Source organism: Macrobrachium nipponense, chromosome 35, assembly GCF_015104395.2.
Source record: "Macrobrachium nipponense isolate FS-2020 chromosome 35, ASM1510439v2, whole genome shotgun sequence".
NCBI lineage: Eukaryota > Metazoa > Arthropoda > Malacostraca > Decapoda > Palaemonidae > Macrobrachium > Macrobrachium nipponense.
Window position 1 is genome coordinate 29,572,040 of NC_061096.1, and position 27,153 is coordinate 29,599,192.

At 35.2% G+C, this 27,153-nt stretch overlaps 1 protein-coding gene and 1 long non-coding RNA gene across 2 annotated transcripts in view; one reads left to right on the forward strand and one right to left on the reverse strand.

Annotated features, from left to right (window-relative positions):
* Positions 1 to 27,153, reverse strand: part of LOC135208541 (uncharacterized) — a 462,510-nt gene that overhangs the window by 276,178 nt on the left and 159,179 nt on the right. Inside the window, exon 2 of the long non-coding RNA XR_010313188.1 lies at positions 18,347 to 18,474. This is a non-coding gene — a long non-coding RNA (uncharacterized LOC135208541). The remainder of the gene's footprint in view (positions 1 to 18,346; positions 18,475 to 27,153) is intronic.
* The window catches only part of LOC135208152 (uncharacterized), a 110,427-nt gene continuing 98,456 nt past the window's right edge, over positions 15,183 to 27,153 (forward strand). The window contains exon 1 of the mRNA XM_064240293.1: positions 15,183 to 15,834. The gene's annotated coding sequence lies outside the window, so the exon portion shown is untranslated. The remainder of the gene's footprint in view (positions 15,835 to 27,153) is intronic.

The window sequence follows — 27,153 nt, forward strand, 5'->3', positions numbered from 1 at the left end:
AGAGAGAGAGAGAGAGAGAGAGAGAGAGAGAGAGATTTCAGTGGGTGGAGGTTTGACAGCGTCCTCATTTTTATTTTGTTACATACAACCAGAAAACTGCACCTGCTTCATTACAAGTGTCAAAGAAGATGATTAAGGAATTACTACCAGTGTGTCTGAAATACAAACAGATGTCCTCCAGATGTCCCTGGTAATAAATCGTCAGTTGTATCTGATAAGACAAGAAAAACGAATTGTTCTCTTCTGATAGCTGAAATGTCACTGTCCCTAGAATATCGTATCCAACTGACCACTCGTTCGAACCCCGGTCAGGGTAGGTGTACTTATCATAAATATATAGGTGTTCGGCTGTATACGCTTTCCCAAATTAAAGTGAATTCAATTTTAATGAGTCATTTGTCCCTTGAAATTCAATTTCTCAAAAATGTCACCTGAAAAATTTACACACACACACACACACTCACACACTCACAAACACACACACACAATATATATATATATAAATATATATATATATATATATATATATATATATATATATATGTGTGTGTGTGTGTGTGTGTGTGTGTGTGTGTGTGTGTGTATGTATATACTAGCACATTGAGCTGTCTGCCACGAACAAAGTAATTCCAAAGATAAAAACCATCATACACATGCACCTACAAAGAAGCCTCACCAGCAGTGTCAAATCCCCTAAACAAACAATACATATTCATGTGCTTTCACTAGCATCTCGTAAGTTAAAAAAAATAACACATACAACGTTCTAGTCTTCATGGTATGCGATAAAAAGAACTTATTTTCCCATTCGATGACTAATGGCTTTACGAAGTTCTTTTGTTACTTCCTTTTTAATAATTAACATCAGTTCGACCTTGGGACACTAGTTGCAATTCAGTTCGTGCTAAGCAACAGAGGTGGGAGTTCCATTATAAGATCTATGATAAAGAAAGGTAAATTACTTTAATGAAGAACCAACAGGTGTGTGACGATATTAACTAAATGTATTCAGGTACCGAATCATCCTAGAGGACTTTTCATGAATTAGTCAATTCTGATTTTATTTCTTGTGCCACTTCTCATATCTGTCTCATTTCACTGTCTCTGCAGTTAAATAAACTTTTTTTAATGGTATTCGATGGTCTGTTTCTTTATAAATTTCGACAAAAAGCTTCTTAAAAATCCCAATTTAAACTAGTGTGTGATGTGAACAGCAATGGCCAAAAGTGTGAGTGACGAATTCTTAAAACTGTTAAAGTTACGAGAAAATTTGTCGGATAATAAAAACAGGCTTTTGTATCATTTTAACTGCAAAATGACTTACGTACTAATACATGAAACAGAGCGGATGCAAAATGGAAGAGTATTTCACTAAAACAAAATGACGTTGGGAACAATTTTCATTTACAACCCTTGCTTAAGAACGCCCTTACTTGGCAACTGTAATGGACTGGATCCACGAATGTGATGTTTACAAAAGAACACGAGAAAATATTCTCACGATACATCATCAAGGCAATTATCAAATTGCCTACTTCCTGCCAAGAACGACGACATTCTCGCATCCATTCAAGAGTAATGAAACGAAATTTCGCTGTGGATTAGAAGCCTTTACGTTTCCTCGCTATTTTCATGGGTATTAAAGACAGACACGAGATCATAAGAGATAAAAACCTACCACACACTCTTAGCTGACGTTTTTACGATGGAATAACAATGATGGATGACTGTGACACAATAAAAGATGAAGAATGTATTTGTTAAAGCATTCTCTTCCTTGTTTTTAATGACATTTTTTTTTAACAGGTTTGGGATCTCATGTGGTAGGACGCCGCGCACTAGGTTCGGTTATGATAAGTTAAGATTCAAACTGGAAGTCTTGTAATATCTTGTGGGTCTTCTGACCGCTGTAAAAATAAACACTTCCTTTACAGCACCTAATTTTACTAAAGTGCTGCCCAAATCCAGCCGAGTCACCGTAAAAATCACGTTTCTAAAGAGATGAATGTTCAGTGGAACCCGGATGTTAGCAAGCAAACCTCGAAGGTTATTTATTCTTCTTATCAATATATAAATAAAATTACCAACAACGTGAAAACTGATGTTTACAGAAATACTAAAATGTGGCACATACGATCTTAAAATAACCTGTTGATGAATGCCAGGAATTATGAGAAAATATTATGGGAATTAAAGTGGACAACAATTAGAGATAACCCACAAATATCCCAAGAATGAGACTGGAATGATAACAGAACTCGCGTGAAAGGGAAGTAAATACTAATCTTGTCAGGAATTTTTTCTGCCCTAGGTTATTGTTTACAGTCATTTATAATCATTCAATTAGAAAAACTAAATTGGTCGTTAATTGTCTGGCTCACGTAATAGTCGTCACAACTGCAGGCTTCACATTGCATTCTCTCTCTCTCTCTCTCTCTCTCTCTCTCTCTCTCTCTCTCTCTCTCTCTCTCTCTCTCTCTCTCTCTCTATTTTTTTTTTTAACCGCACCAAGGGAGATATTTAGTTTGACGATTAGGATGACCGACATTGAACCAAGTAAACTAGTAAAGCATAATTCAATCAAGATTCCTAGTTATTCCACTATTCCCCTTCCCAGCTTTAGCCCTTTTTATGACTGTAAATGACCTTGAACCCTGGGAATACAAGTAAGAGTAATGTGATCCTATTCTTAAACCCTTCCTTTCACAACTCTGTCCCTGACAGGGAGTATCAGCCATCTCTAACTACTACTGGCCTCTCCTTCTACCTCGCCCAGGTTTGCCGGAGATAGTCCATTTGTACCATTTTGGTACAATGTGCCTTCTGGCACATTTTAAGAAAAGTGGGTGCATCTCGGTACAGTACACAATCTCTTCTAAATACATCCCAGTATTTCATAAAATAAATATTTTTAACTTACTTTCTCTGGTTACTTTTTTTTCAAAGTTAATCTATACAAATTTGTAACGTATTCCGAATATCAGTTAATTTAACCTCTTGACAGAGAATATGTTAACCTATTCTAGTCACGCCCCTTTTACTATTTCATCTATGACCGGAATAGCAGTTACCTTAAAGTCTGATGATATCCATAAGTCATTCCATTCTACCCTATACAATTCCAATTGGTAGATTTTAATGCCGTCGTTTTTCTGCAGCTGGTAAAAAGAAAAAAGAAAAAAGAAAGTTTTGCTACCGACTCACGTCAAAAATGACCCTATTTATTTGAGCGTCAGAGTGGCACTGAATTCTTCATTGGGTTCTCTTATGCCATAAAGGTCAAACGTTAGATTTACCTCGCGAGGAAAAGCAACGTTCGAATGGCTCTATTGATCTGCAATGTCCTTATGCCTTTATGACGAAAAGTTTTTCACTTATCAACAAGCAAATATTCAACGCAGTAAGAAAGTTAGCTTATTGTCAATTTATTCATGGCTTTGACCAGACTACTGAGTTTTTTATCTGCTTTACGAAGACATGTGTTGATCTGAAAATAATTACTTTGACACGGGAGTTGCATATCGAAAATTTATCAGCATCCGCGATACGGAAAGCGAAGGTCTCTGCGCGACTGAAGTCTGTTAATTCTATATTCCTCACTGGACTACGTAAGCTTGGAAAGGTCTGGTTCCAACATTTAGCTAAACGGGGGAGGCGAATCTCTTGAACAATGGATGTGGAGCATGGGAATTGTCATCATCTTTGCGAAATATACTTATAGTCCTTCCTTTTTCAATGGAATCATCTGGGATTAGTAGGAGCTCACGTTAAATCACTATACCCACATAGGTTATTATTAAAATTTTAATGCACTGGCCAGTCTGAAGTAGCATAGAATAGTTAGGGATATTGGCTGAGGATATTAACCGTTATCTCCAAAAAAACAGATTATACCCTTCAGGTGGCATCACATAACATTTAATCTTGCGAAAAAGTAAACGTCAAGTCAAATACCTGCGTAAATACATCGTGATTACAGGTGGCTTATACGAGAACTGGTCATTAGCTTACGACTTTGAAAGTTTTGATACCGAGGAATAAATCCGTAGCACTGTAGGTAATGAAACACATCGGTGATGTCATAATCGTCCTAATCGTTATTAAATAATCACAGAGAGAATTGGCTTCATCAGATATTGAATCTCAGTTCAGCCGAAATTAAACTTGACCCAATTCACTCGGTTATAATCTGGCTTCTCATTAATTTAGGAACCTTGTGTGAAACTAGTTTTTCATGTAAATTCCAATGCAAACAATTACCACTGGAGAGAGAGAGAGAGAGAGAGAGAGAGAGAGAGAGAGAGAGAGAGAGAGAGAGATTTGGTTTACCTGGAGGTTTTTCAGGTTGTAAACTTAAATAATGCGGGTTGTCCCTTCTATCAGTTCATCCTGTGCTACACTAACGTTATACCGGTTATAAAATGGATATCGCCTATTAGGACAATCCTCCAACAGGATACTCATTAACAGCAGCGATTTAAGTTTGCGTCATAACTTTCAGAAAATTCCTGACGCATCATTATGTAGAGTATAATGGCCATCACGGTCATAACTGTCATTGTAATTACCAGTTAAATCCGTAATCTGTATTACAATACAATGCATTTCGAAGGTAATAGTCTTAGTACAAACACTGCCTGGACATTGAAATTAGAAATACTTTTTTAATATTTTGTGTCATATGACTTTTTTTTATGACATAAAACATATTTTATGGCATAAAATGCTTTTGACTGGCATAAGACGTTTTTATGAAAAAACCATTTTTATGGCATAATAAGCTTTATGACAACATTTTTTAAGTCCTAAAACGCTTTTTTGTGAGATTTTTTTTTTTATAAAGCGTTTTTTATGACATAAATCGTTACGAATGGAAATAAACGAAAAAGATTTGATCGTTTCATTCATTTCCGCGCCCAACCTTCCCGTCCCACAAATCATTGGTTTCTAGTTTATGAATAAAGAAAAATTAGAGCAGTAAACGATAACTGGGATACGGAAAAGAAAATGTTGTTGAAAGAATAGAAGATAAGTATATTATGTCTCTCATATACAATTTAAAAGCCATAATCGTAGAAGGCATACTTGTCAGAATGCTACCTTGTAGCTTCAAATAAAAATGATAAAACTGTGACATTAATGACACCTTTACCCCGGTGAAAAAAAATGGATTTGACGCAGATCAAAGAATTCCAGGAATACAAAAGTCAAGGAGTTTATAATTCCTGTGAGAAGGAAGAATAGTCAGAACGGCACTGACCTTTGGAATTAAAGCCCCCAATGTTGCCTAGTTATTAAAGAAAAAGTGTTGCCATATTTCACAAAGTAAACGGACGTTATCACGACCCCTTGAACGCACCTTCTCTAGCTAGCCACATGAAAGAATATTGTTTTCTTATGCTGCTAAGAGAAATGAACAGGAAAAATAAAAATGAAGATAGAAAAGATACTACGCGATTTCCTAAGAGCCATGGTCTTGAGAAACCCACAGGAAGAAATAAAGCAACTTTCTGTCAGCAGTAATTGGCTGCCACTGAGGATCCACAGAGAAAAATAAATGATGGTAAGATACTGAGGAGGAAAACAGGCTTACGGGGATACTGCAGCAGGAACTGAAAAACAACAGACAAACAAAGGATGGTGGGTGTTTACTTATCGATCTTATCGATATGTGTAACTACTTGTCTATTTCTGATTACTCTTCGTATTCATAATGTAGAAACATTCGTACAGATTTAAGCGTCATACCTTAAACTTTCATAGTAAGCTTCCACTTTATAAAATGTCCTATATAAAATACGGAAAGAGTAAAAATATAAATAAAAAGGTTAAAGTATTAATGAAAAAACAATAAAATCATATAATATAAATGTGTGTGTGTGTGTGTGTGTACTCCCACCAATGCTCTCTGCTCTAATGAAAATCTTATCACTGGAAACCAATTATCATTTCATTTATATTTATGAAAACCAGGGAATGAAAGCAGTCTCGCCTGGGATATGATTCTCCAATAATGATGCTTTCCATTTCCCGAGATACCTTAGCACCCCATTTGCTATATGGAAGAAAACAGTGAAACACTGATTAGGAATGCAATCTAATATTCTGACGGTGGGTTCTATAAATCAACTGTCATACGGTTTTAATTACAGATTCGGGGCAGTATAAGAGAGAGAGAGAGAGAGAGAGAGAGAGAGAGAGAGAGAGAGAGAGAGAGAGAGAGAGAGAGAGAGATTTAATGCATACACGTGCATTATTATACATTTTGGGATTCGTTTTACCCCAATGCCTTACTATTTCGAGTTTTTTGTTTTTATTTCTAAGAGCATTATTATCTACCCATTGACTCTATTTAGCTTTTTTTTTTTTAATCCTAACATAATTTCTATCTGTTTACATCCAATTTCTCTACAGAGATTAGTGTCGGGGACAACCTCTGTAGCTAACTGGTGATAGATAACAAATTCAATTAAGGCACAAAGCTCTCACGACCATCACTGAGCCCTACCATGGGTTCTGGGTAGAAGAGGCAATGGGTTACAGTGAGGCTAGAAAAGCCTCATTTCAACCCAAACTGAACCCATATTCCAGTCATGTTATAAGTTTACCAAAATTTCGTATAACATAATTTAAAATGACGCATTGATGAAGATAGTTGTCAGCAACAGCTCCATTACCATAATGAAATTGCAAGATTTAGAACGAACGAATAAAAGATTCCTCAACTAGACTTAATGGGGATTTTATTTCCAGAATAATCAACGAAATGTGACCAGTCATTTTGAGCAAATACTGCCGAAAACCATGTTTTAAAAGGATGTCTATTTTTTCAACCGTCAAAAGAACAAAATAATTATTTTAACTGAATAACCCCCTAAATTTTAGTTGTCAGTTTTAACCGCGGAATCATGCGCAACCTTGCCAATCATCAACACCAATTAATTATCATGAGAGAGAGAGAGAGAGAGAGAGAGAGAGAGAGAGAGAGAGAGAGAGAGAGAGAGAGTTTGCTGGTGTAAATAACTTGGACCTTTTAAACCAGTTAACGGATTTTCCTTGACATCCTTGACTTAAATTGACAACAACCTCTCTCTCTCTCTCTCTCTCTCTCTCTCTCTCTCTCTCTCTCCTCTCTCTCAATTAAGAATTAGATGTGACTAGTTCTGTCTATCCAAATTGCATTTTAATTCGCAGCGTCTGTTTGCGCATTTCGAAAACAATACGTTTAATCTAAATTTAACGAAAAAATAAATAAGTAAAGTTTAAGAACAAAATTCACGTAGTATGCCTTTTAACCAGTTTTCTATGAATATTTTAACTATAGAAAATGGTGCTCTCTTCTGTTGAGGGGTAAACAAACTTATATAATTAACAGCTGATTTTTTCCTAAATTGCTTGATAGTAAGCTTTAAGTTCTTTAATATGTACAATAAAACGTTTCCTAAATGGTGCTATGAATTTGAGATATATGCAAACCAAATGTACATACAGTCGTGAAAGTGTACAACGTATGAAATTGCACACGGACATAAACACACACACCCACATTTATAAATATATAGATGCCCAATTAAAACTTGTAGTAATGGAGAATATTTATGAGCTTTTCTTTCAGAAAGAGGGAAGGGAACGTTCCCTCCCGAAAGCTAATAAAAGAATCACCACTACATTAAGTTTTTATTGGACCTTTATATATACTGTTACGAAGTGCCAAGTATCTGGTTACCATGCATCAAATATTACCTCACCAAAAGCCAGACACCTGAACCCTCATAACACGTTTAAACGACTGAATACTCTAAAGGCAACAGTGATCCCTTAACACTTACCAGTATTGCAGAAAATCAGACTAAGTTCATCAAAACAGGTGTGAGGTAATCTTGTAAGTAATTAAATTAATCAAAGGGCATCACTCCATCAACAACTTTCAAAACTCTAAGTATTTCCCTGATTTCAGAAGTCTAAGTACTTCCCTGGTTCTAAGTCACTTCAATTAAATTGAAGGAAAGCAAATCAATTACCACTCTATGTCTCTACCTATCATAAATATAGTCATAATTAAATATATTTATACTGGTGTAATAATTAAAACACTTATAAAAATTGTAAATACAAAAATTTATTATTAAATTCAAAATTTTATAAGTGAAATTCACAATATCAGGGAAAATTACCGTTACTTGAAAACAAAGTAAGTTTAATTAATTCTTGAATCAAATTAAGTAAAATTAAATCAAAATTAATTTATCACAAAATTCAAGAAAATTAATTCAATCAAAATTCAAAAGTGTTAGGCAATAATTGAAAATTTGAAATTAATTCACAAGTGCTAAACAACAATAAAACTTGAAAAGAATTCTAAGTAAATGCAAATCAATTCACAAGTGTTAAATTTAATTAAATGTGCAATGATAAAGCAATGAAAAATAACTAAGTCAATTAAATGGTGAATGTAAATGAAAATATAAAACAAAAAGACACACTTCAATAAGAAAATGAATAAGTGCACAAACAATGGAACAGACACAAACACAAAAAATATCAGCAATGTGTAAAAGTGTAAATCTTTTTCATTCAAAACACTGTAACCAACAGTTTTTACCAAACCTTCGTAACAGACAACAGTTCCTATCAATTATTAGTTAAACACAATTCCTATCCGTTATTAGTTAAACACACTCCTATCATTATTAGTGTTTGCGACTAATAAAAATATAACACACTTTACCTTTTTTGTATACCAACTTCTTTCTTTCTCTTGTATATTACACTTTCACAAAAAAACCAGGCGCCCCGTTACGAAATGTTTGTTCAGATTCCACAAAAGAAATTAAATAAACTAAATAAATTCTAAGAAATATCAAATATAGAATTCTCACAAGTTATGAGTGACCAAATTTACGTTTACGTTAATATAATCTCGATGTCGAGTGAGAGAGAGAGAGAGCGAGAGAGAGAGAGAGGGAGATCTAACTGCCTCGAGGTCTTAAGATCGAATGAATATCTCTTCCTTTATGGAAATGACAGAGCAGATGTCTCAAAACGTTCTAGGCACGAAAGCTTCTCGAAAGTTCTGAAATCTGACGCAATTTTACACACATAATGTGCAAACATCACGTGGCTTTGATTAAAGCATACGCGTACAAGACAAGACTGCTCAACAGATACGTACCCGATTGAAACGGAGGGTAAACGATAATTAAGATTGACATATTTTGATGACCACGTAAAAAGAGTCGAGCTCATTATCAAACGCGCTGACAGAGCAGGGAAGCAAACGGATCTCGCAGACTCTAATCTTAAAGTGCTGACATAAAAGTTAAACATTTGCAGCTTTGAAAAGACAAGGATCTCTCTCTTTATGTTATATATATATTCTTTTACAAGACGTTAATGCGAAATCTGAACACACATTTTAAAACATCCTATTCTAAGCTATCTAGGAATCTGAAAAAATGTTGCACAATCTACATGACATTTCAAAGAGGGGAAAACATGCATTTTGAAAGTAGCAATATATAATAATACATATAAGTCATATCACATTACCGTGATTCATATACATACATCGAGCTACAAATGTCCTTTAATATCTAATTGGCTCTACCTCGGAATTAATATATTTTCATATATGTTTAACCGAAGGGGAATTTTTTAGTCGATAAGAGATTTGTCGGCTCCCGGGCGCGAACCATCGAAACCAAACAAATCCAGGACGACAGTGAATGTTCAACCCACACTGCCACTGCAAGAGGCTATAAGTTTATGCCGCCTCTCACCTACAAATACCTGTTGCTCTCAAGTATTCGTTGTCTGGAGACTGCATCAACCCACCTCGACCTTGGTAACGTTGTAGTGGTTTTGTCAGCATGTAGCCATTATATGTCATATCACATTACCGTGATTCATATACATACATTGAGCTACAAATGTCCTTTAATATCTAATTCGCTCTACCTCGGAATTAATATATTTTCATATATTTTTAACCAAAGGGGAATTTTTTAGTCGATAAGAGATTTGTCGGCTCCTGGGCGCGAACCATCGAAACCAAACAAATCCAGGACGACAGTGAAGCTTTAACCCACACCGCCCCTTCGGTTAAACATATATAAAAATATATTAATTCCGAGGTAGAGCGAATTAGATATTAAAGGACATTTGTAGCTCGATGTATGTATATATGAATCACAGTAATGTGATATGACTTATATAATGGCTACGTGCTGACAAAACCCTACAACGTTACCGAGGTCGAGGTGGGTTGATGCCGTCTCCAAACAACGAATATCTGAGAGCGACAGGTATTTGTAGGTGAGAGGCGGCATAAACTTGTAGCCTCTTGCAGTGGCGGTGTGGGTTAAAGCTTCACTGTCGTCCTGGATTTGTTTGGTTTCGATGGTTTGCTCTCGGGAGCCGACAAATCTCTTATCGACTAAAAAATTCCTCTTTGTTTAAACATATATGAAAATATATTAATTCCGAGGTAGAGCGAATTAGATATTAAAGGACATTTGTAGCTCGATGTATATATACATATATATCTTTCAATTCCACAATGGTCCCGTGGGTGAAGTATATAAGAGATCCTCACGTGAAAATGAAGAAGGGGGTACCAAGACTTTCAACTTTTATTCCAAAGTCATCTTCAAGGGACCCTGAAGATGGCCTTGGAATAAAAGTCTTGGTACCCACTTCTTTCATATTCCCGTGAGGATCTCTTATATACACACATACTATATATATATTATATATATATATATATATATATATATATCTATATATATATATATATATATGTATATATGCAAGCAACCAGGATGTGCTCATCACTATCCTTAATAGATGGATACTTTCTTATTGGTTTAACATTTCAACCATTTCAGATTTCTCTCTCTCTCTCTCTCTCTCTCTCTCTCTCTCTCTCTCTCTCTCTCTCTCTCTCTCTCTCTCTCTGACCCCAATGATTTTTAGGTGTCAAAATAACTGGTCGTCAGCTGTGTCATCCCAGTCTATCAGATAGTTGAAACAATTTATCTAAGCTGACAATTTTGTCCTTAAAACAACTTCTAAAAAGTAATCTTAGAACATAATATCCTTAATGGAACCGTGTTTTCTTGTTCTGCAACAAATTCTAAAGTCTGTAATATATACAACCGTTCTATGTCGCATGTATGGAGCACATCTGCTAAGTGTGCGTAATTTCCTTAATGGAATTCGGGGTTCTTATTCTGAAACACAATTTGCTGAATTCAAGTGTTGGTAAAACGATTTTTTTTATCTCTTTCCATCTCGTATGTGTAAATACTTTACCCCATCAAACACATCTTGCACGTTTACATAATACCCTTGATTGAACCAGGTTTTTATGTTGAAATACCCTTGTCTTTGCTGAAGAACAGGGCCGTTGGACTCTTTAATTAAGAGGTGAGAGATTAAGCTGATGAAGTGTATAAAACAAAGCCAATGACTGGCATAAGGGAGGGTTTTTTGGATGAATTATAATTAGATAAGAATACCACTTTATACAACGGCTGTCTTTCATAGATATATCATCAGAAACAAAAACTTAAAATTTAATCCATTTCTTGTCTTTTTTCCCCGATGAGTTCTAAAACAATATTTTTAAAACAAACATTCTTGTGTATCCAGAAACAGCCTATAAGAACGGCATCTCAAAAGGCTTATGAATACATAAATCTCATTCTCAGAGTGATCGTCACCCAATGTATGACCAGTATGACCAGCCTCATGGGACGTTTGAATAAATGTTCATAAATAGGTACAGTTCAAACATCAACATCCCATGTTGATGTTTCAATAAATTTTCATAAGCAGTTATTAGAAAATAAATATATAAATAAATATATACCGTATTAGGATCTAGACCAGGGGTTCTCAAAGTGGTCGATATCGACCCCAGGGGTCAATAGGATCATCCAAGGGGTCTATGAATAGTCAGAGGGTCAAAAGGGGGTCGATGAATAACTAACGTGTCGGAGAATTAAGTTACATATACTCGTACATCTAAAGTTCCAAACATATTTTCTTACTAGATGTTACTTTTTTATCATACTGAATGTCAAGTACTAAACTAATACTACTCTAACTGATTCTGCCTTTTTTTTTTGAAATATTAAATGCTATTCTAGGGGGTCGATAGAAAATTTGAAACTCCATAAGGGGGCCGAGGAGTTAAAAAGTTTGAGAACCCCTGATCTAGGCTGACACAAAGAAGAACGTCTTGTGAAAGATGTGATGACTAATTACAGAGGCGGAAATTTTAAAAAAAAACGGTAAAACGAATACAACGCATACGACTAACATCGTGAAAGTGACACAGAATTGAATAACAGGTGGTCTGAATAATTTAAATAATAACTAAATCTCTTGACGGGTAGTAAAGAGTCGACCCTCACCAACATCTATTAATTATTTTCTCTCTTTCAGCCTTCCAATTTCTGTGAAACGATAAGCGCTGAACCTCTGAACCAGCGTCATTTCATATTGTTATACAACCATTAAATATGACGAAATGAAATATTAACAAACAGGGAGGACATACATCACACTAAACTATAATAATAAATATAAAAGGGAGTGAGGCTCATTACCTTAGGTAATTTAATTTTGTAAGAGTGATATTGCAACAAAGCTGTCAGAGATTTTACCGTAATTTAATCAAATAATTCTTCACGGGAGCAGCAAATCAGCCGTTCTAATATAAACTTTAGGAGAGCTATTAAATCCCCACGTTGGTGAGTTTCGAAGAAAAATCATACTTTCGGTCTTTTCAAAATCTGTTAATATTTCTTGAACTTTCCTAATTTTTGTTATTGCACAAAGAAAGCGATTCATTTTCCACATTATCCATGAGTTATTATTTACTTTGAATGTAAGATATTATGTTTACTGAGTCTCCTCAAGTTTTTGTGTAGCGAGAACATAAAATAACACATTTAGATTGTTCATGGGGCGAAGTCATGAGCATATGTTCTAATTTTTTTTTCTTCTTTTTGAAGAACGAGTTCATATTAAAATATATCTCTTTGAAGGAGTTTAATATTTCCTTTTCGCAGGCGTAAAGGTTAATAGATGAAATTTCTAACATACAACTTTGTTAATTTATCAGGAATTACTGTACATTCACTCGAAATGGCAAATTCATATCAAACCGCAGTAGACTGCAGGAAGATGAATAACCGAGTAACAGCAAAACTTCTCACACAAGTTACGCAGTAACCACTTTTTGTTTGTCGGGTTTTCAACCTCAGTTTTGGGGAACTTTATTTGCTTCTGGCCTGTACGGGGGCGGTACGAAACTTTTAATAGATAAAAATATAAGCCACCTTATCGAATATTCGTTCGCAATACATTTTCACTTGTCAATTTAAGTTACAAGAATATTTGGCGGCCATTGTTCGACAATGTGATGAGGAACGATATGACATCTTGTTCTTCAAAAAATGGATCAACTCTTAATTTTTTACTCCCACCACTACTCGTTTAAACAACTTGTTCTGTAGACATAAAGGAACAGTATATTTCTTCATCTCCCATTGTGTAATATAATACTACGACCACTTAACTTCTAAATGAAAGAATTTAATAATAATAATAATAATAATAACAATAATAATAATAATAATAATAATAATAATAATAATAATAATAATAATAATAATAATAATAATAATATTTAATAATCTATAATAATAAACAAAACAATTTGAAAAAACTTGAAAAAACTGGTCACAATTTTTAGAAACTGATTTATTACTTTGGCGTGAACAGACGACGATAGTTTGTGAAAATGTATATGATTAAGGTTGAACAGTTATAAATCCAGACGACTAATAAAAACTACGGTGAAAAAAAATTTAATTCATATACACATTTATATGAATGCATTATTTTCTCTAGTCTTCTCTCTTCACAACGACATGATCCCTCAAAGTAACTTAATACGATAAAGGTTTCTTTAAAGATCATATCAATATCAATATACATACACACATATATATTATATATATATATATATATATATATATATATATATATATATATATATGTATATATATATATATTTCTATATATATATATATATATATATATATTTCTTTTTTATTCTGTTAACTAATACTGAGTTCGTATTAGTTAACAGAATAAAAAAGAAATATATAAATATATATTATATTTATATATATATATATATACTATATATATATATATATATAAAAATATATATATATATATATATATATATTTCTTTTTTATTCTGTTAACTAATACTGCGTTCGTATGTAGCTGGGTGTAAAGGCAATATATCTAACCTACACACTGTGCCTGTCAAAATTACTTTCTAAAATTGCCTAGATATCCAGTGACTAAAACAACATTACATTCACTGAGTTTTGGGAGACCGCTGAAATATTTAGGTACGCGGCAACTCAGCCCCTATAACCGACTATAACACTAGCATTGTATGAATAAAATGCACTGCAACTTTAATCGATAACACAAGGTTTCCCCATATATATAAGTAAAAGAGAATATAGACGAAAATACCCAACATAGATGAAATCTGTGGTCTGTAGAAAAAACTGCAGTCGACACATCTGGCAGCGCCGAGGGAAGAGAAATTCGCGTATGTGCAACGGAATGTTTACGGTTCTTTAGCCGTCGTGGGAGAATGTGCCCATATCGTACAACTCATGAATTCTTGAATCAATTTTTCCCAGCAACACAAGCCGCCTCCAATTGTTTACAAATGCAAGGGCACAGCTTAGAATACTGGGGGGAGAGGTCCTGCAAGACGCAAACCGTACTACTACAACAATAATTAGTTTTAATTTCATTATTATTGATAAAGCATTTTCAAGCAACATTTCACCACAGTGCTGAGCCTTATAACATCAGAGAACAGTAGGCTGGAGAAATGGCTACGATTTTGTAGATAAATAAAGGCTACGCGCTTGATTCATTATAGTTAGATGTACATCGAATGCAACTCTGCGTTCCTCTAGACGCAAGCATTTTGGCTGACGGCGACTACCCTTCTCGAGGAACTCCTCCTTAGCCCGCCAGGGTAGGGGGATAGGGGGCGGGGAAGAGGAGCTTCGGGAGGGAAGGGGGAGAGAATCCACGAGGCCAAACCCTATCCAGTTGTAGTAAAGGTTTGGCCCATCGTTCCGACTCGAGACTCCGAGACACAGTCAGTCTGGCCACATCGCCCGTGGTGATCGCATCTGGCGTCGAAACGTCATCTCTTCGCCTCCCACCATCCGGCGCATCTGTACGACGTCGCAATACTTTATAAGCAATACGTTAAAAATCACTTTACACGACTGGATTACGCTGTTGCGATGTGACTGTTACCCTGAAAACGCTTCAGTTGCTGTTGCCCTCCGATTTCTATGTAATTACAGTGTGCGGAAACTTACGAGGAGGCGCGTCGCGCGAAAAGTTTTTGTTGCGGCTGAACTTGGGGGGAAAATAGATGGAAATCTCTAGTGATTTACAAGTTAATTGTTCGACGAGAGTCAATTTCCTTGAAGAGATGTCCAAACTGTCATGCGACTGACTGTCGACAAAATCTGAACTGTTTTATGAAGCTTTTAACGTCGCTGGCGAGGATGCTTTCCAGAATAAGATAAAATTTTTATTAAAACGTCTATACTGGAATAAATTAATAAATGAACTAAATCAAGTGTTTTTAAGATAAAACATTCTATTAAAGAAAAATTCAGTGTGCTTGTGTTCAACAACGTGCATCGGTCGATCAGGAAGAACGTGTTCTACACCCACCCCTCCCCCTTACGATCGTACCAAATGGTAGGTGGTCAAACCAGTTTCAGTCATTCTTTGATAACCAGTACTACCTTTCACAATTTTTCATTTTTATTGCACCTTTGGCCACGACGGAAAGAAATACTCGAGTTTTGACGCGTTTTTTCTCGTTTGCTTTTATTTTCCCTTGCAAATGCTGTTTCTCGCGTATTTGCTTCTTTTATTTGGCTTTTGTTTTTCACTGTCAAGGTGAAGGGAGCTTCGTCTTTACGGCACTGCATGGATTTATGAATTTCGTCATTAAGAGCTGGGCATGTATCACGCGTTAAAGAATTGTGGAAAGCTGATGAATAACAATAAATAAAATCTCTTATAATAATTTTATTTATTGCTCATTTTATCGAGCAGTATATATCGTTTGTCATTTTTTTTTTATTTCTTATGCATTTTTGTTGTTTAATATTCCTGATATTGTCATTCTAACTCCAAATTTTGATCAGTCAAACTAGACATTATTTAATTATTCAGGTACCCTGAAAAATAATTTAATCTTAGTTGTATTGCTTAATAAAAAAAAAATATGTGGCTTATTTGAGGAAGCTTGATGTGGTTAGAAACAAGACAAACACATCTGTTTAAAATGATAAAAACTAAAATGGTGATAAAGACCCATCAGTTTTCCTTTACTCCTCATAGCTCTGCAGATCACGATAATAAAATTCTGTCGTTGTCTTATTCTTATTGACCTGCGGTTCCTCACCAACTGATTTTCATTTAACAATTAAATTTCGATTTTGTTAAGCATTAATATATTAGTCTGCTGATGTGAACCTTTACTATATTAATCTGCTGCTCTGGACCTATTTACTATAATATATCAGTCTGCTGATGTGGACCTATTTACTTAAGCTTAAATCTCAGTTGTACAGAGTTCCAAAGATTCACAACATGACTGATACCAAACCCAGATTCACAAGTCCTCAATGGGTACAGGCCCGTGCTGGCATAAGGCCGGGTAATCTAAAGCTACAAACCTACCTATGTTAGTGACTAACGTGCTGCAGATACTCATCAAAATTTATCTTACAAATCCACGACTCTAAACACAGTATGACAGGGCCTCGTCACGCTAAAATGCCGGTTATGAAACGCACGATGCTTCGCAATTAAAGGATAATCCAATCCAGTGCATCTGGCAAAGTGGGATTTTATGCGACTTCATTTGTCAGTGGAAATTCCCGAAATTGGTTTTAACTTCGTTATTCTGCGTATGACCCTGGCCAAGTGGGACTGCAAACTAATGGCTTCATGTTCTCAATCTAACTGCTAATTATACGCCTTGCTTTTTTTTCCTATCAATAAAACGAATGTTTTTTATTTCCTTCTCTGCATCATTTACACACACATATATATATATATATATTTATATATATATATATATATATATATATATACATATATATTATATATATATATATATTTATATATATATATTATATATATTTCTTCGTGTTATAATAAAAGTAAACCACTTCCCTTATAAAGGGAGAGAACCTATCAACAGTCACCTCAAACTCACCCATTAACTGCTGAATCAAACATGAACTGTGAGTACAGAAACTCACAACTTCGACCGCTTCATATACCTACAATGCGCCACTCACCTTGATCTCTATCAAGCAACCCCTCGCGTCTTGCATACTAACGCCCACCGTTCCAATATCTCTCCACATTTTCTGGACGATTCGCCCCCCCACTCTCCCATTTTCTGGACGTTGCCCCCCCTCCCCCCAATTCTTGTATTGCTCCCAAGGTAGGCACAGCTTTTACAAAACCTTTGCTTCTCATCACCATGGGATCAAACCATCTTCAAAACAGCGAAATTTGATATGTTCAGACATATCTCTCTCTCTCTCTCTCTCTCTCTCTCTCTCTGTTAACATATACAGAGATATATTAATTCCGAGGTAGAGCGAATTAGATATTAAAGGACATTTGTAGCTCGATGTATATATATATATATATATATATATATAAGCGCTAATGTTCGTACATCCGTACGTTTGACAAACTATTTACAAAGCCATCTAGGTTTCCAAATGTAAACCGTAAGTAAAATTCGTACAACTAAGCAAACATTCTTCGTTGGATGATAACATTCGATCTGAATATCATTTGAGATATCATCTAAAATGAAAACGAAAATAATGTCGTAGTTTACCAATCACAATCAATTTAACTTGATGTCGCAGTTTACCAATCACAATCAATTTACCATGATGTCACCGTTTACCAATCACAATCAATTTAACATGATGTCTCAGTTTACCAATCCCAATCAATTTAACATGATGTCGTAATTTACCAATCACAATCAATTTAACATGATGTCGTAGTTTACCAATCATAATCAATTTAACATGATGTCGCAGTTTACCAATCACTATCAATTTAACATGATGTCGCAGTTTACCCATCACAATCAATTTAACATGATGTCGCAGTTTACCAATCACAATCAATTTAACATGCTCTGTTAATTGGATAGGGTACTCACCATCGAACGGTCTTTCGATGAGCGACCACCTCTGAACGCCTGATGCCTTGGGACATGAGCTTCTGTGACCATTACTGAATCTTGCTTAGGGGGTCTGGTGCGAGCGGCAAAAGTAGTCACTGTGAGGTCTGAAAAAAAGATTAGTGAGGTTTTTTAGTTAAAATTCCATTACATTTGTGTGTGTGTGAAGAGTGAATTACCTTCTTGTCCATTTGGCAAACCTATCAATGTGTTGCAAGGAATATTCAATTTAAATTTATGTATATATGCAAGTACGTAAACAACAAATCCCATCATGAGAAAGCTCTTAATTGACCGACAGAAATTCTTGCTGCTTGTGATAGTGTAGCTTTCCTAAGTCAAAGTACGATAAACTGTAGCAGACCTGAGTCACCCTAAGCCGGAAAGCGAAGAAGAAAACAGATTAGGAAATCCAGGAGTTAAAAGGTTACTGTGACTATTACATAAGATAATTCTCGGGACTCAGATATGTACGTTCTATATATCTGATGACATTAGTTTGCCTTCCGTAATCTATATAGGTTATTCCAGAAGCTTTTGTCTCATTTTTTATTTCACATTTCCTCTAATAGCGAAGTTAGGATAAATAAAGGCTTCTTGTGTCTATCTTTACGTTTTATCGCTATACCATTTAATAAGTTGGGAGACATTTGGTAGAAAATATTCAGGTGTTTTGTTGAAACTTTGGAGTTGAACAGTTAGTTTAGTCATCATAAAAAACTCAATTCTCAAATATCTAGAAGAGACATTAGATGCCTTATTATAACAAGCTTTAACTTCAAGTATTCCTTGTACAATTTTGCACGTGCTATTGTTGTGTAAATCGCTGAAAACTACTATAATTTTGTCCCTTTCTTCATGAAAATCTCGTTCCTTGATGTTGTAATGTTGACAGTGTTTGAAAAATCTCGCTGTGCTATTTTTTTTTTTTTTTCTTTAAGCTATTGTTTGGTAGTGTCGTGAAGTGTCGATTAGATTTCTGAGCCGCTTTTTGGGAAAAATTACTAAGCAGCTCTTTAATTCCGGTTCTTTACCTGGACAATCTTATTATGCACTGTTGTCATTTTGAGCTTGTTTGAAAAATCTTGAATTAAATTATGTAAATGTAAATCATTGTTTCAATAATCTCGTTTATTAATGATCATACTGTCAGCCACTGACAGGTAAAATCTCTTTATCTAGAATATTCATTTCCATCCACCTCTTCAATTTTGCGGGGTAATACATTGCTTTTGACCAATGGATTTAAAAATAGATAAATACAAAATTGATCTAAATACCGTTTATATTCAACAGGTTCATCTGTTCCTAATACCTTACAGAGAACACACGTTATACTTGGAGTTAAATATTCTGTCTGAAAATAACCGGTATATCCCTTGCTCCAGAGGGTTAGAGTCATGCCTTTTCTTTCTCTCCTTTCTCTGACTCTCTTCCTGCTTACGCTAGATTAGGACATTGGCCGGCCCTTCCTATTGGCCACAACATTGGAAAAACCTTCCTTGGAAAAGGAAAATGGTCAGAATGTTCCATAAACGAGATATGAAACAGACAAAGATGAAAATAAGAAGAATTCAAGTACATCCATTTCCAGAAGAGGACAGGGGCTCAAAACAGTCATATATATTTACCCCTCAGGAACTAAAATAGAACAAGGCGTGATCCGACCTCCAGCTTACTCGAGGCGCGTGCAAAAATCTACGGTCAAACAGCCAGCCGTTGTTTCACTATCGAAAATTAAAGAAAACACGCTATATATTTTTATATTAGAAATTATTGTTTTCTACTGTTTAACACGCACATTTGTTATTTTTTTACATTTTCATTATATAAATAAATCATAAATATCCAATCCTAAAATTCCTATATCTTTAACTCAACACGAAACACCTTTTCCAGACCTTTTTTAGGCTTTCCTACCCCCCCCCCAACAACAACAACAACAAAGTAGTTTGTAGGCTTACTCCCCGAGTAAGCGAAAATTATCTTTTTCATTTGAAACATTTACTGTGGAAGAGCGTCACTGATAAACCTCTTACATATTGCTCTTGAATATTCAAATGTTACTCGAGAGTCCAAAGCTCCGATTGCCTTTCAGTCGATATCCGTTTACCGTCTCGTTACAGTTCATCTGTCGAACGTCGCATTCATGGAATCTGAGACGTCGTGTGATTATCATAAGTCATGGGCGAAATATGTGGCATTTACAAAAATTTAGTTTTTTATAATGCACCGACTCCATTAGCGTTGCTTTTCTGAGTGGCATCAACTCTTTTTATATATTATATATATTATATATATATATATATATATATATATATATCTATATATATATATAGTGTGTGTGTGTGTGTGTATATATATATTATTATATTATATAATTATATATATATATATATAATATATTATACCTACATTATATATATAATATATACATTATTCTATATATTACCTATATATATATTCTATATTATATCGCATTGTTAAGTATATATATAGTGTTATATATGTATGTATATATATATTAATATATATATATATAATATATATCTACACATATATATTTCTATATACCATACCACAAAATCGTTAAATACCGAATTCACTATGAATCACTTATCAAGTATCACTAATAATTAGGCATGACTATCCGGTTATGCGAGCGAATAATTGACCAAAACTACCTAATATATATATAGGTATATATACTACACACACACACACACACACATAATACACACGGTGGCGACAAACAGGCTCGGTATTTATATCTTCATTAAGTCGAGCGCGAGAAATCGAGACACTGGGGGTGACCCCCATAAACCCGCGATTAGATCGGAATCTTGGGTCGAAGCGAAATCAATTTAAGGATTAAGGGAAATACCTACTGCTTCTGCTCTCTATCCTCTTTAACCCGCCCTCTCTCTCTCTCTCTCTCTCTCTCTCTCTTTCTTCTTCCTCCTCGTCTCTCTCTCTTCTCTCTCTCTCTCTCTCCTCTCTCTCTCTCTCTCTCTCTCTCAACACAGTATGTGCATCCCTTCCATCTACAGATATTTTTGTTATTCCGAATCTCGAGGGTTCACACCTTTATTACATTTGCATTTGGAGGATAGTGTTTAAGGATCTGTCCTTTTATTTATGAGGGAAAAATGAAGCGTAATGGAAAAAGGGTTCCTGGGAGAATGAATGTGTGTTTGAGGTAAAGGAGCTATAAAAGGGAAATAATGATTGGTTAAGATTTTAATCGCAGTGGGGTGGAGATATTATATGGATGTGAGTAATGTTATTTCATAAAGAGAATGCTATTTGTGGAACGGGGGCTTTTTTTTTTATTAAGGTATATTCATCAAATGCTTCCAATATACCCATCCTTTTAATGCTCACAAATCTTCATATCTGTTTGTGAGTTTTTTTAGCCACTGTTTGTACGCCTCATAATTCCAAGAGCTAATCCCTTCCTGCTTTTGACACTGTCTGCTTTAAGCATAAAGATTTGTTCATTTACCGTTACTTATGACTCTCGCACGTACGATAGATCCTAAAGGGCTCTAAATAGACATGGAAATATTAAGAATTACGAGTGGGTTGATCGGATTACGAATATTTTCATTCTTGAATGAGTTTATAGTTCTTGGATTTTAGTCAGCGTCTCTCTGTATATAGGATATTCTTAATTTCTTTCAAACTAGTAGAGGTTATAATGAAATGATATTTTCCTTAAATCTCGTCTCTCTTAGAATAAATGGCCATGAAGGATTTCATGTTTATTTTATTATGAATTCTTCTTGGATTGATGTTTGACGACAAAGACTTGTTTAAATTAATAAAGAACGAGCTAGTCAGAGGCTATTTTGCAAAGTTATAACTAATCAATTAGATGGATCTAACAATTTATCCATAATTCCTTCCTAGTCGACAATTTTATGAAATAACAATTTACGCCTTTTTTTGTGGTGACGGCAAATATCCATAGCCAACGTCATTATAGATTCATCTCCGTTCTGTGTAACTTCTGGTGGGTGGAGAGCAACGCTAGCTTCCACCATCACGACATGACATCGTCTGCCGATATTTACCGTCCCCGCAAAAAGAGAGAGAGAGAGAGAGAGAGAGAGAGAGAGAGTTCCCCCACCCCAAAAAGCGATGTTTACCGTTCCAAAAAAAAAAAAGTAGACATTATCAGTAAGGTGCAACACAAATGTGAAGAACCCCCATCTTGCGTAAAGCGAGAATAAAACACGACAATACTCGGAAAGTATTATCCATCCCACCTGGGAAGTAATCTAGCTTTATGTTGCCATCTGACAGGAAAGAATGGAACTTGTACTGGTGTTAAGGAGCTTTTATGACCCCGTGGGTAACATAAAAAGGGGAAATGGGAGACAGAATCACTTCGTCTGTTAGCTTTTTGGAAATAATATGCTGGGTGACGGAAATTAGTTAACTTTTGGTGATGAGGAGACTTGGCAAGGAGAAGAGTGGGTTTGCGGATTCTACTATTCAAGTTATGACAGAATCTGTCATTGAACGATATCCGTACTAATTAGTACTTGATTAAAACACACGTTTCCAAGAGTTTTAGGACCGCTGCTTTCTCGCTATCAACTTCATCAACGTCGAGGATAACCCCATGTGAATATATATATATATATATATATATATATATATATATATATATATATATATATGGTATGTATATATATATATATATATTCCATGTACCCATTCCCCTTTGGAGGGTTGGCACTACAAGAGACCAGCATTCTCGTCTCTCAGCAATCCTCCAAGGATGATGCAGCTAGTTTCACGCCCATTGTCCTACGGCCCAGGAAACGCTAGAACTCATTTAAAAGTGGTGACGCCAGAGGGCAGGAAACCGAGATCCATGCCGCCGTCCTAGCAACCGTGAACGAAGCAGTGCAGCACTAGAAAATATCGCCAATTTGGCTGACTGCACCTAATAAAGGTGGAAAGTGGTGAAGGCCTAGTAGCATCTGGAGAGGTTTATCGTTTTAAAGGTCAAAGTTGAACAGTAAACACAAGGGACAGATATTACAAACGAATCGACGGCGCCGAAGCCCTTTCCTCCACTTGCGTAGGAGGGAAAGGCGCCACCAGTGGCTGCTGATAACAACTATACGTAGATCTCAGGAGACCCATCTCTGGATCACAAAGACGATATTAATGTGAGCACTGTGAAAATCTATGTATGTGGGTATGTATATAAAATGTATGTATGTATGTATGTATATAATATATATATATATATATATATATATATTATATATCCATATTATTACAACACATATATATATATATATATATATATATATATATATATATATATATATATATATTAATAATATAGTACATACACATTATTGTCTTACTTCTTAATTCGAATATCATTCTGACTGACGTAACCACAAAAATGTAATCAAACCTTCCTTGTATATTGATTTTCTTTCGGATACTACTTGAATATTCTCCGCATTAAAAAGGGTAGTGATAGTTTTAAGACCTTTTAAAAGTGATAAACTCAGTAGAGAGAGAGAGAGAGAGAGAATAAGCTGGAGATTAAAAATCAATCTTTTCTGATCTCCTTCAGCATGCAATTTACCTTTTATCATCCATTTGCATTGCAATGTCGAGGGAAAAATCCTGCAGTTCAAACTCCAAATGCGATTAGTAAACATGTTGACTCAGAATGAATGGCTGTTTGGTTTTTGTACTTCGTATATGACTGCCAAGGATACACTTCCGAGAGATTATCTTCACAGCAATATTCTTCCTCCCTGTACGGATTTAATTTCTTCAGCAACCGCACCCCCCCCCCCCCCCCATTAATGCATCTGTGCTGAAACATTGCGCTGAAAATTGTCCCCTCCACGTTCATTAATTATTCGACCTAATTAGCATACGGTTTCAATTTCCTTTTTTTAAATATTAGTATAGATATAACCTTTTATCTTCCTGAGGTTTCTCAGAGGGGAGAATGTATCTGCAAACAGTTTGTCCTTGAATTGCAAACAGTTTGTCCTTGAAATTGCAAACAGTTCTGTCTTTTGAATTGCAAAACAGTCCTATCCTTGAATTGCAAACGTTTCCTGTTCTGATTTGTTGCAAACATCTAATCCTTGAATTGCAAACAGTTTGTCCTTGAATTGCAAACAGTCTGTCCTTGAATTGCAAACAGTCTGTCCTTGAATTGCAAACAGTCTGTCCTTGAATAACAGTCGTCATTAGAAGCTAATCTTTACTGAGTGCAATGAATATGAAAGTTTCAATAAATGAAACCTTTTACTTGGGATATGATTATTAATTTCCATTATGAATATTGTAGAGACTCTTTTGAATCAATTTCTTCTTTACATCGAGTTATGTTGCATCTTTACTATTCCCGAATATATATATATATATATATATATATATATATATATATATATATATGTATATATGTGCATGTATATATATATATATATATATATATATATATATATATATATATGTAACGCATCTTTTCTCTCTCTCTCTCTCTCTCTCTCTCTCTCTCTCTCTCTCTCTCTCTCTCTCTCTCTCTCTTTTTCGGGACAAAAGTATCTCGGCTTTTCTTGTTCCATAGAAGAGCCATTTATCTGGACACGGAAAAGTTCAATTCCTATTTTGAGCTCGCAAGGGTTCTTATTACTGTGGACTATTTTTTTGTAAACAATTTTTCTTTTTTGGGGGGGGGTGGGGGGGGAGGGCGACGACGCGACGACTCGATCCGAAAAGAAAAATGAACCAGAAATCCAGGGATATGACAACACCATTCAACTACGTTGACAGACATTTTTGTTTCCCAGCAAAGTTATCCAGTTTTTCTTGATTGAACAAACACGTCTTTTTCATTTGCAAATAAACTGAAAGGTAGGATTTGCCTTTAATGGTTTACGTCTTACCTTTAAAACCAAATTTATAACTGTCATAATAGGTGACTTAACTCTGAACATACTGCCATGGGAAACTGTGTTTCCGTGCAGGCTATGAAAATGCTGTGAGTATATATATATTATATTTATATATATATATATATATATATATATATATATATATATATATATATATGTGTGGTGTGTGTGTGTGTGTGTGGTGTGTGTGTGTGTGTGTGTGCGTGTGTGTGTAATGAAATAACGAAAGTTTGGAACGTGATAAATCCATAAATAAAGGTATAAAGCCACGAAGGAAAAATAAACAACGGAGTTTTCTGCAAGATCTTTCGACTCAACGTCTATATATATACTATATATATATATATATTTGTATATGTAATAATATGATATATATAATTATATATTGTGTATATATATATTATAATATTGTGTGTGTGTGCGTGTCTAAAACAAAGCATGGTAAAACCAAAGTAATGCAGCCTGGACTTCTCGTTGTGAGGCTTTCCAGACATTCCAAGAAAACACACTGTTGACAATTCGAATCTCACAATTTCTGCTTTTGCTATTGTGACAACAATACATTCACCTTGTTCGGGATGATGTGGCACTTCCAGTGTTTAAGATCTATTCATTACGCCAGCTCCCTGTTTTTAATTACTGATTAATGAATGCTTTATCCGTAAACTCAACTCATTGGCCTCTATATTTAGTAAGTTTCGTATTGCGTGTGTTTTTTTTATTTGCATAAAGATGTTTTAAGAATTAACTGTATAAAGATTGTCTGTTAATAATAAACGAGAAATACTAAAATGAAAAAAAGAAATAAACTCTAGGAACAGTGACAACAACAACTCCAGACATCTTTTGGAACTAGGAGTTTCTTAAAAGAGAAGAAAATGATAACGCACACACCATTATCATGCAAATGACATTCCAGAATGACTACGACAATATACATGCAACAGTTTCTTAGGAAAGAACAGCGATAAACAGGAACTATAACAGACGCAAAAGCAGTGTGCGAAGAAAACACAGCACAGAGAAGAATTGTTGCGGTTCCTAGTAATTTGACATTCGAATGGCCACGCCCCGCTCATTCCACCACAATGCTCGACTTCTTTGTCAATGTAGATGTTAGAATAATTTTTAAAATAGGATTTGGTTTGTTCTTTTTCGGTCACTGAACTTCTCTTCCAGCTATGACGACCCGGGGAAGTATCGTCAGTTCGCCTCCCGCGTGTACTGTAGGCATTACTTAATGTTCTTTGCAGCGTCCCGTCGGCACGTAGCTGCTACCCATTTCATTCCTTTTACTTTACCTCCGTTCTTAGTCTCTTATGTTCCATCTTACTTTCCACCCGCTGCTAACAATGGTTTCATAGTGCAACTGCGAGGTTTTCCTCCTGTTGCACCTTTAAAACCTGTTAACTCTCAATTTTTCCTTTCAGCGCTGAATGACCTGAAAGGTACCAGCGCTTGGCTATGACCTAAATATCTATATTTCATTCCAACTATAACGAACCATACTTGGTCTCTTTAGCAATGCTTGGGCTTTAAACGAAACGACTGGGTCACCATTTAGATAAAATTTAAAAGTAAAAAATAGAATACCTGATGCCAAAGCAACTCAACCGCCTTTTATACACGATATGCGTTCATTCTCATAGGTTAGTTAACTAGTTAACTGAATGATCAGTGAGCTTTCATCTTTGCCGCAGATATTCGAGTGGATGACAATTTCACGAGTGGCTACCACAAGAGGACAGCTCTGGTCCCCTTTCATTTCTTCGGCTACCGAACCCTCGAGTGGCTGAAGTATCAATTCCTTTCAACTTTGTTGCAAGACTTCCAAAC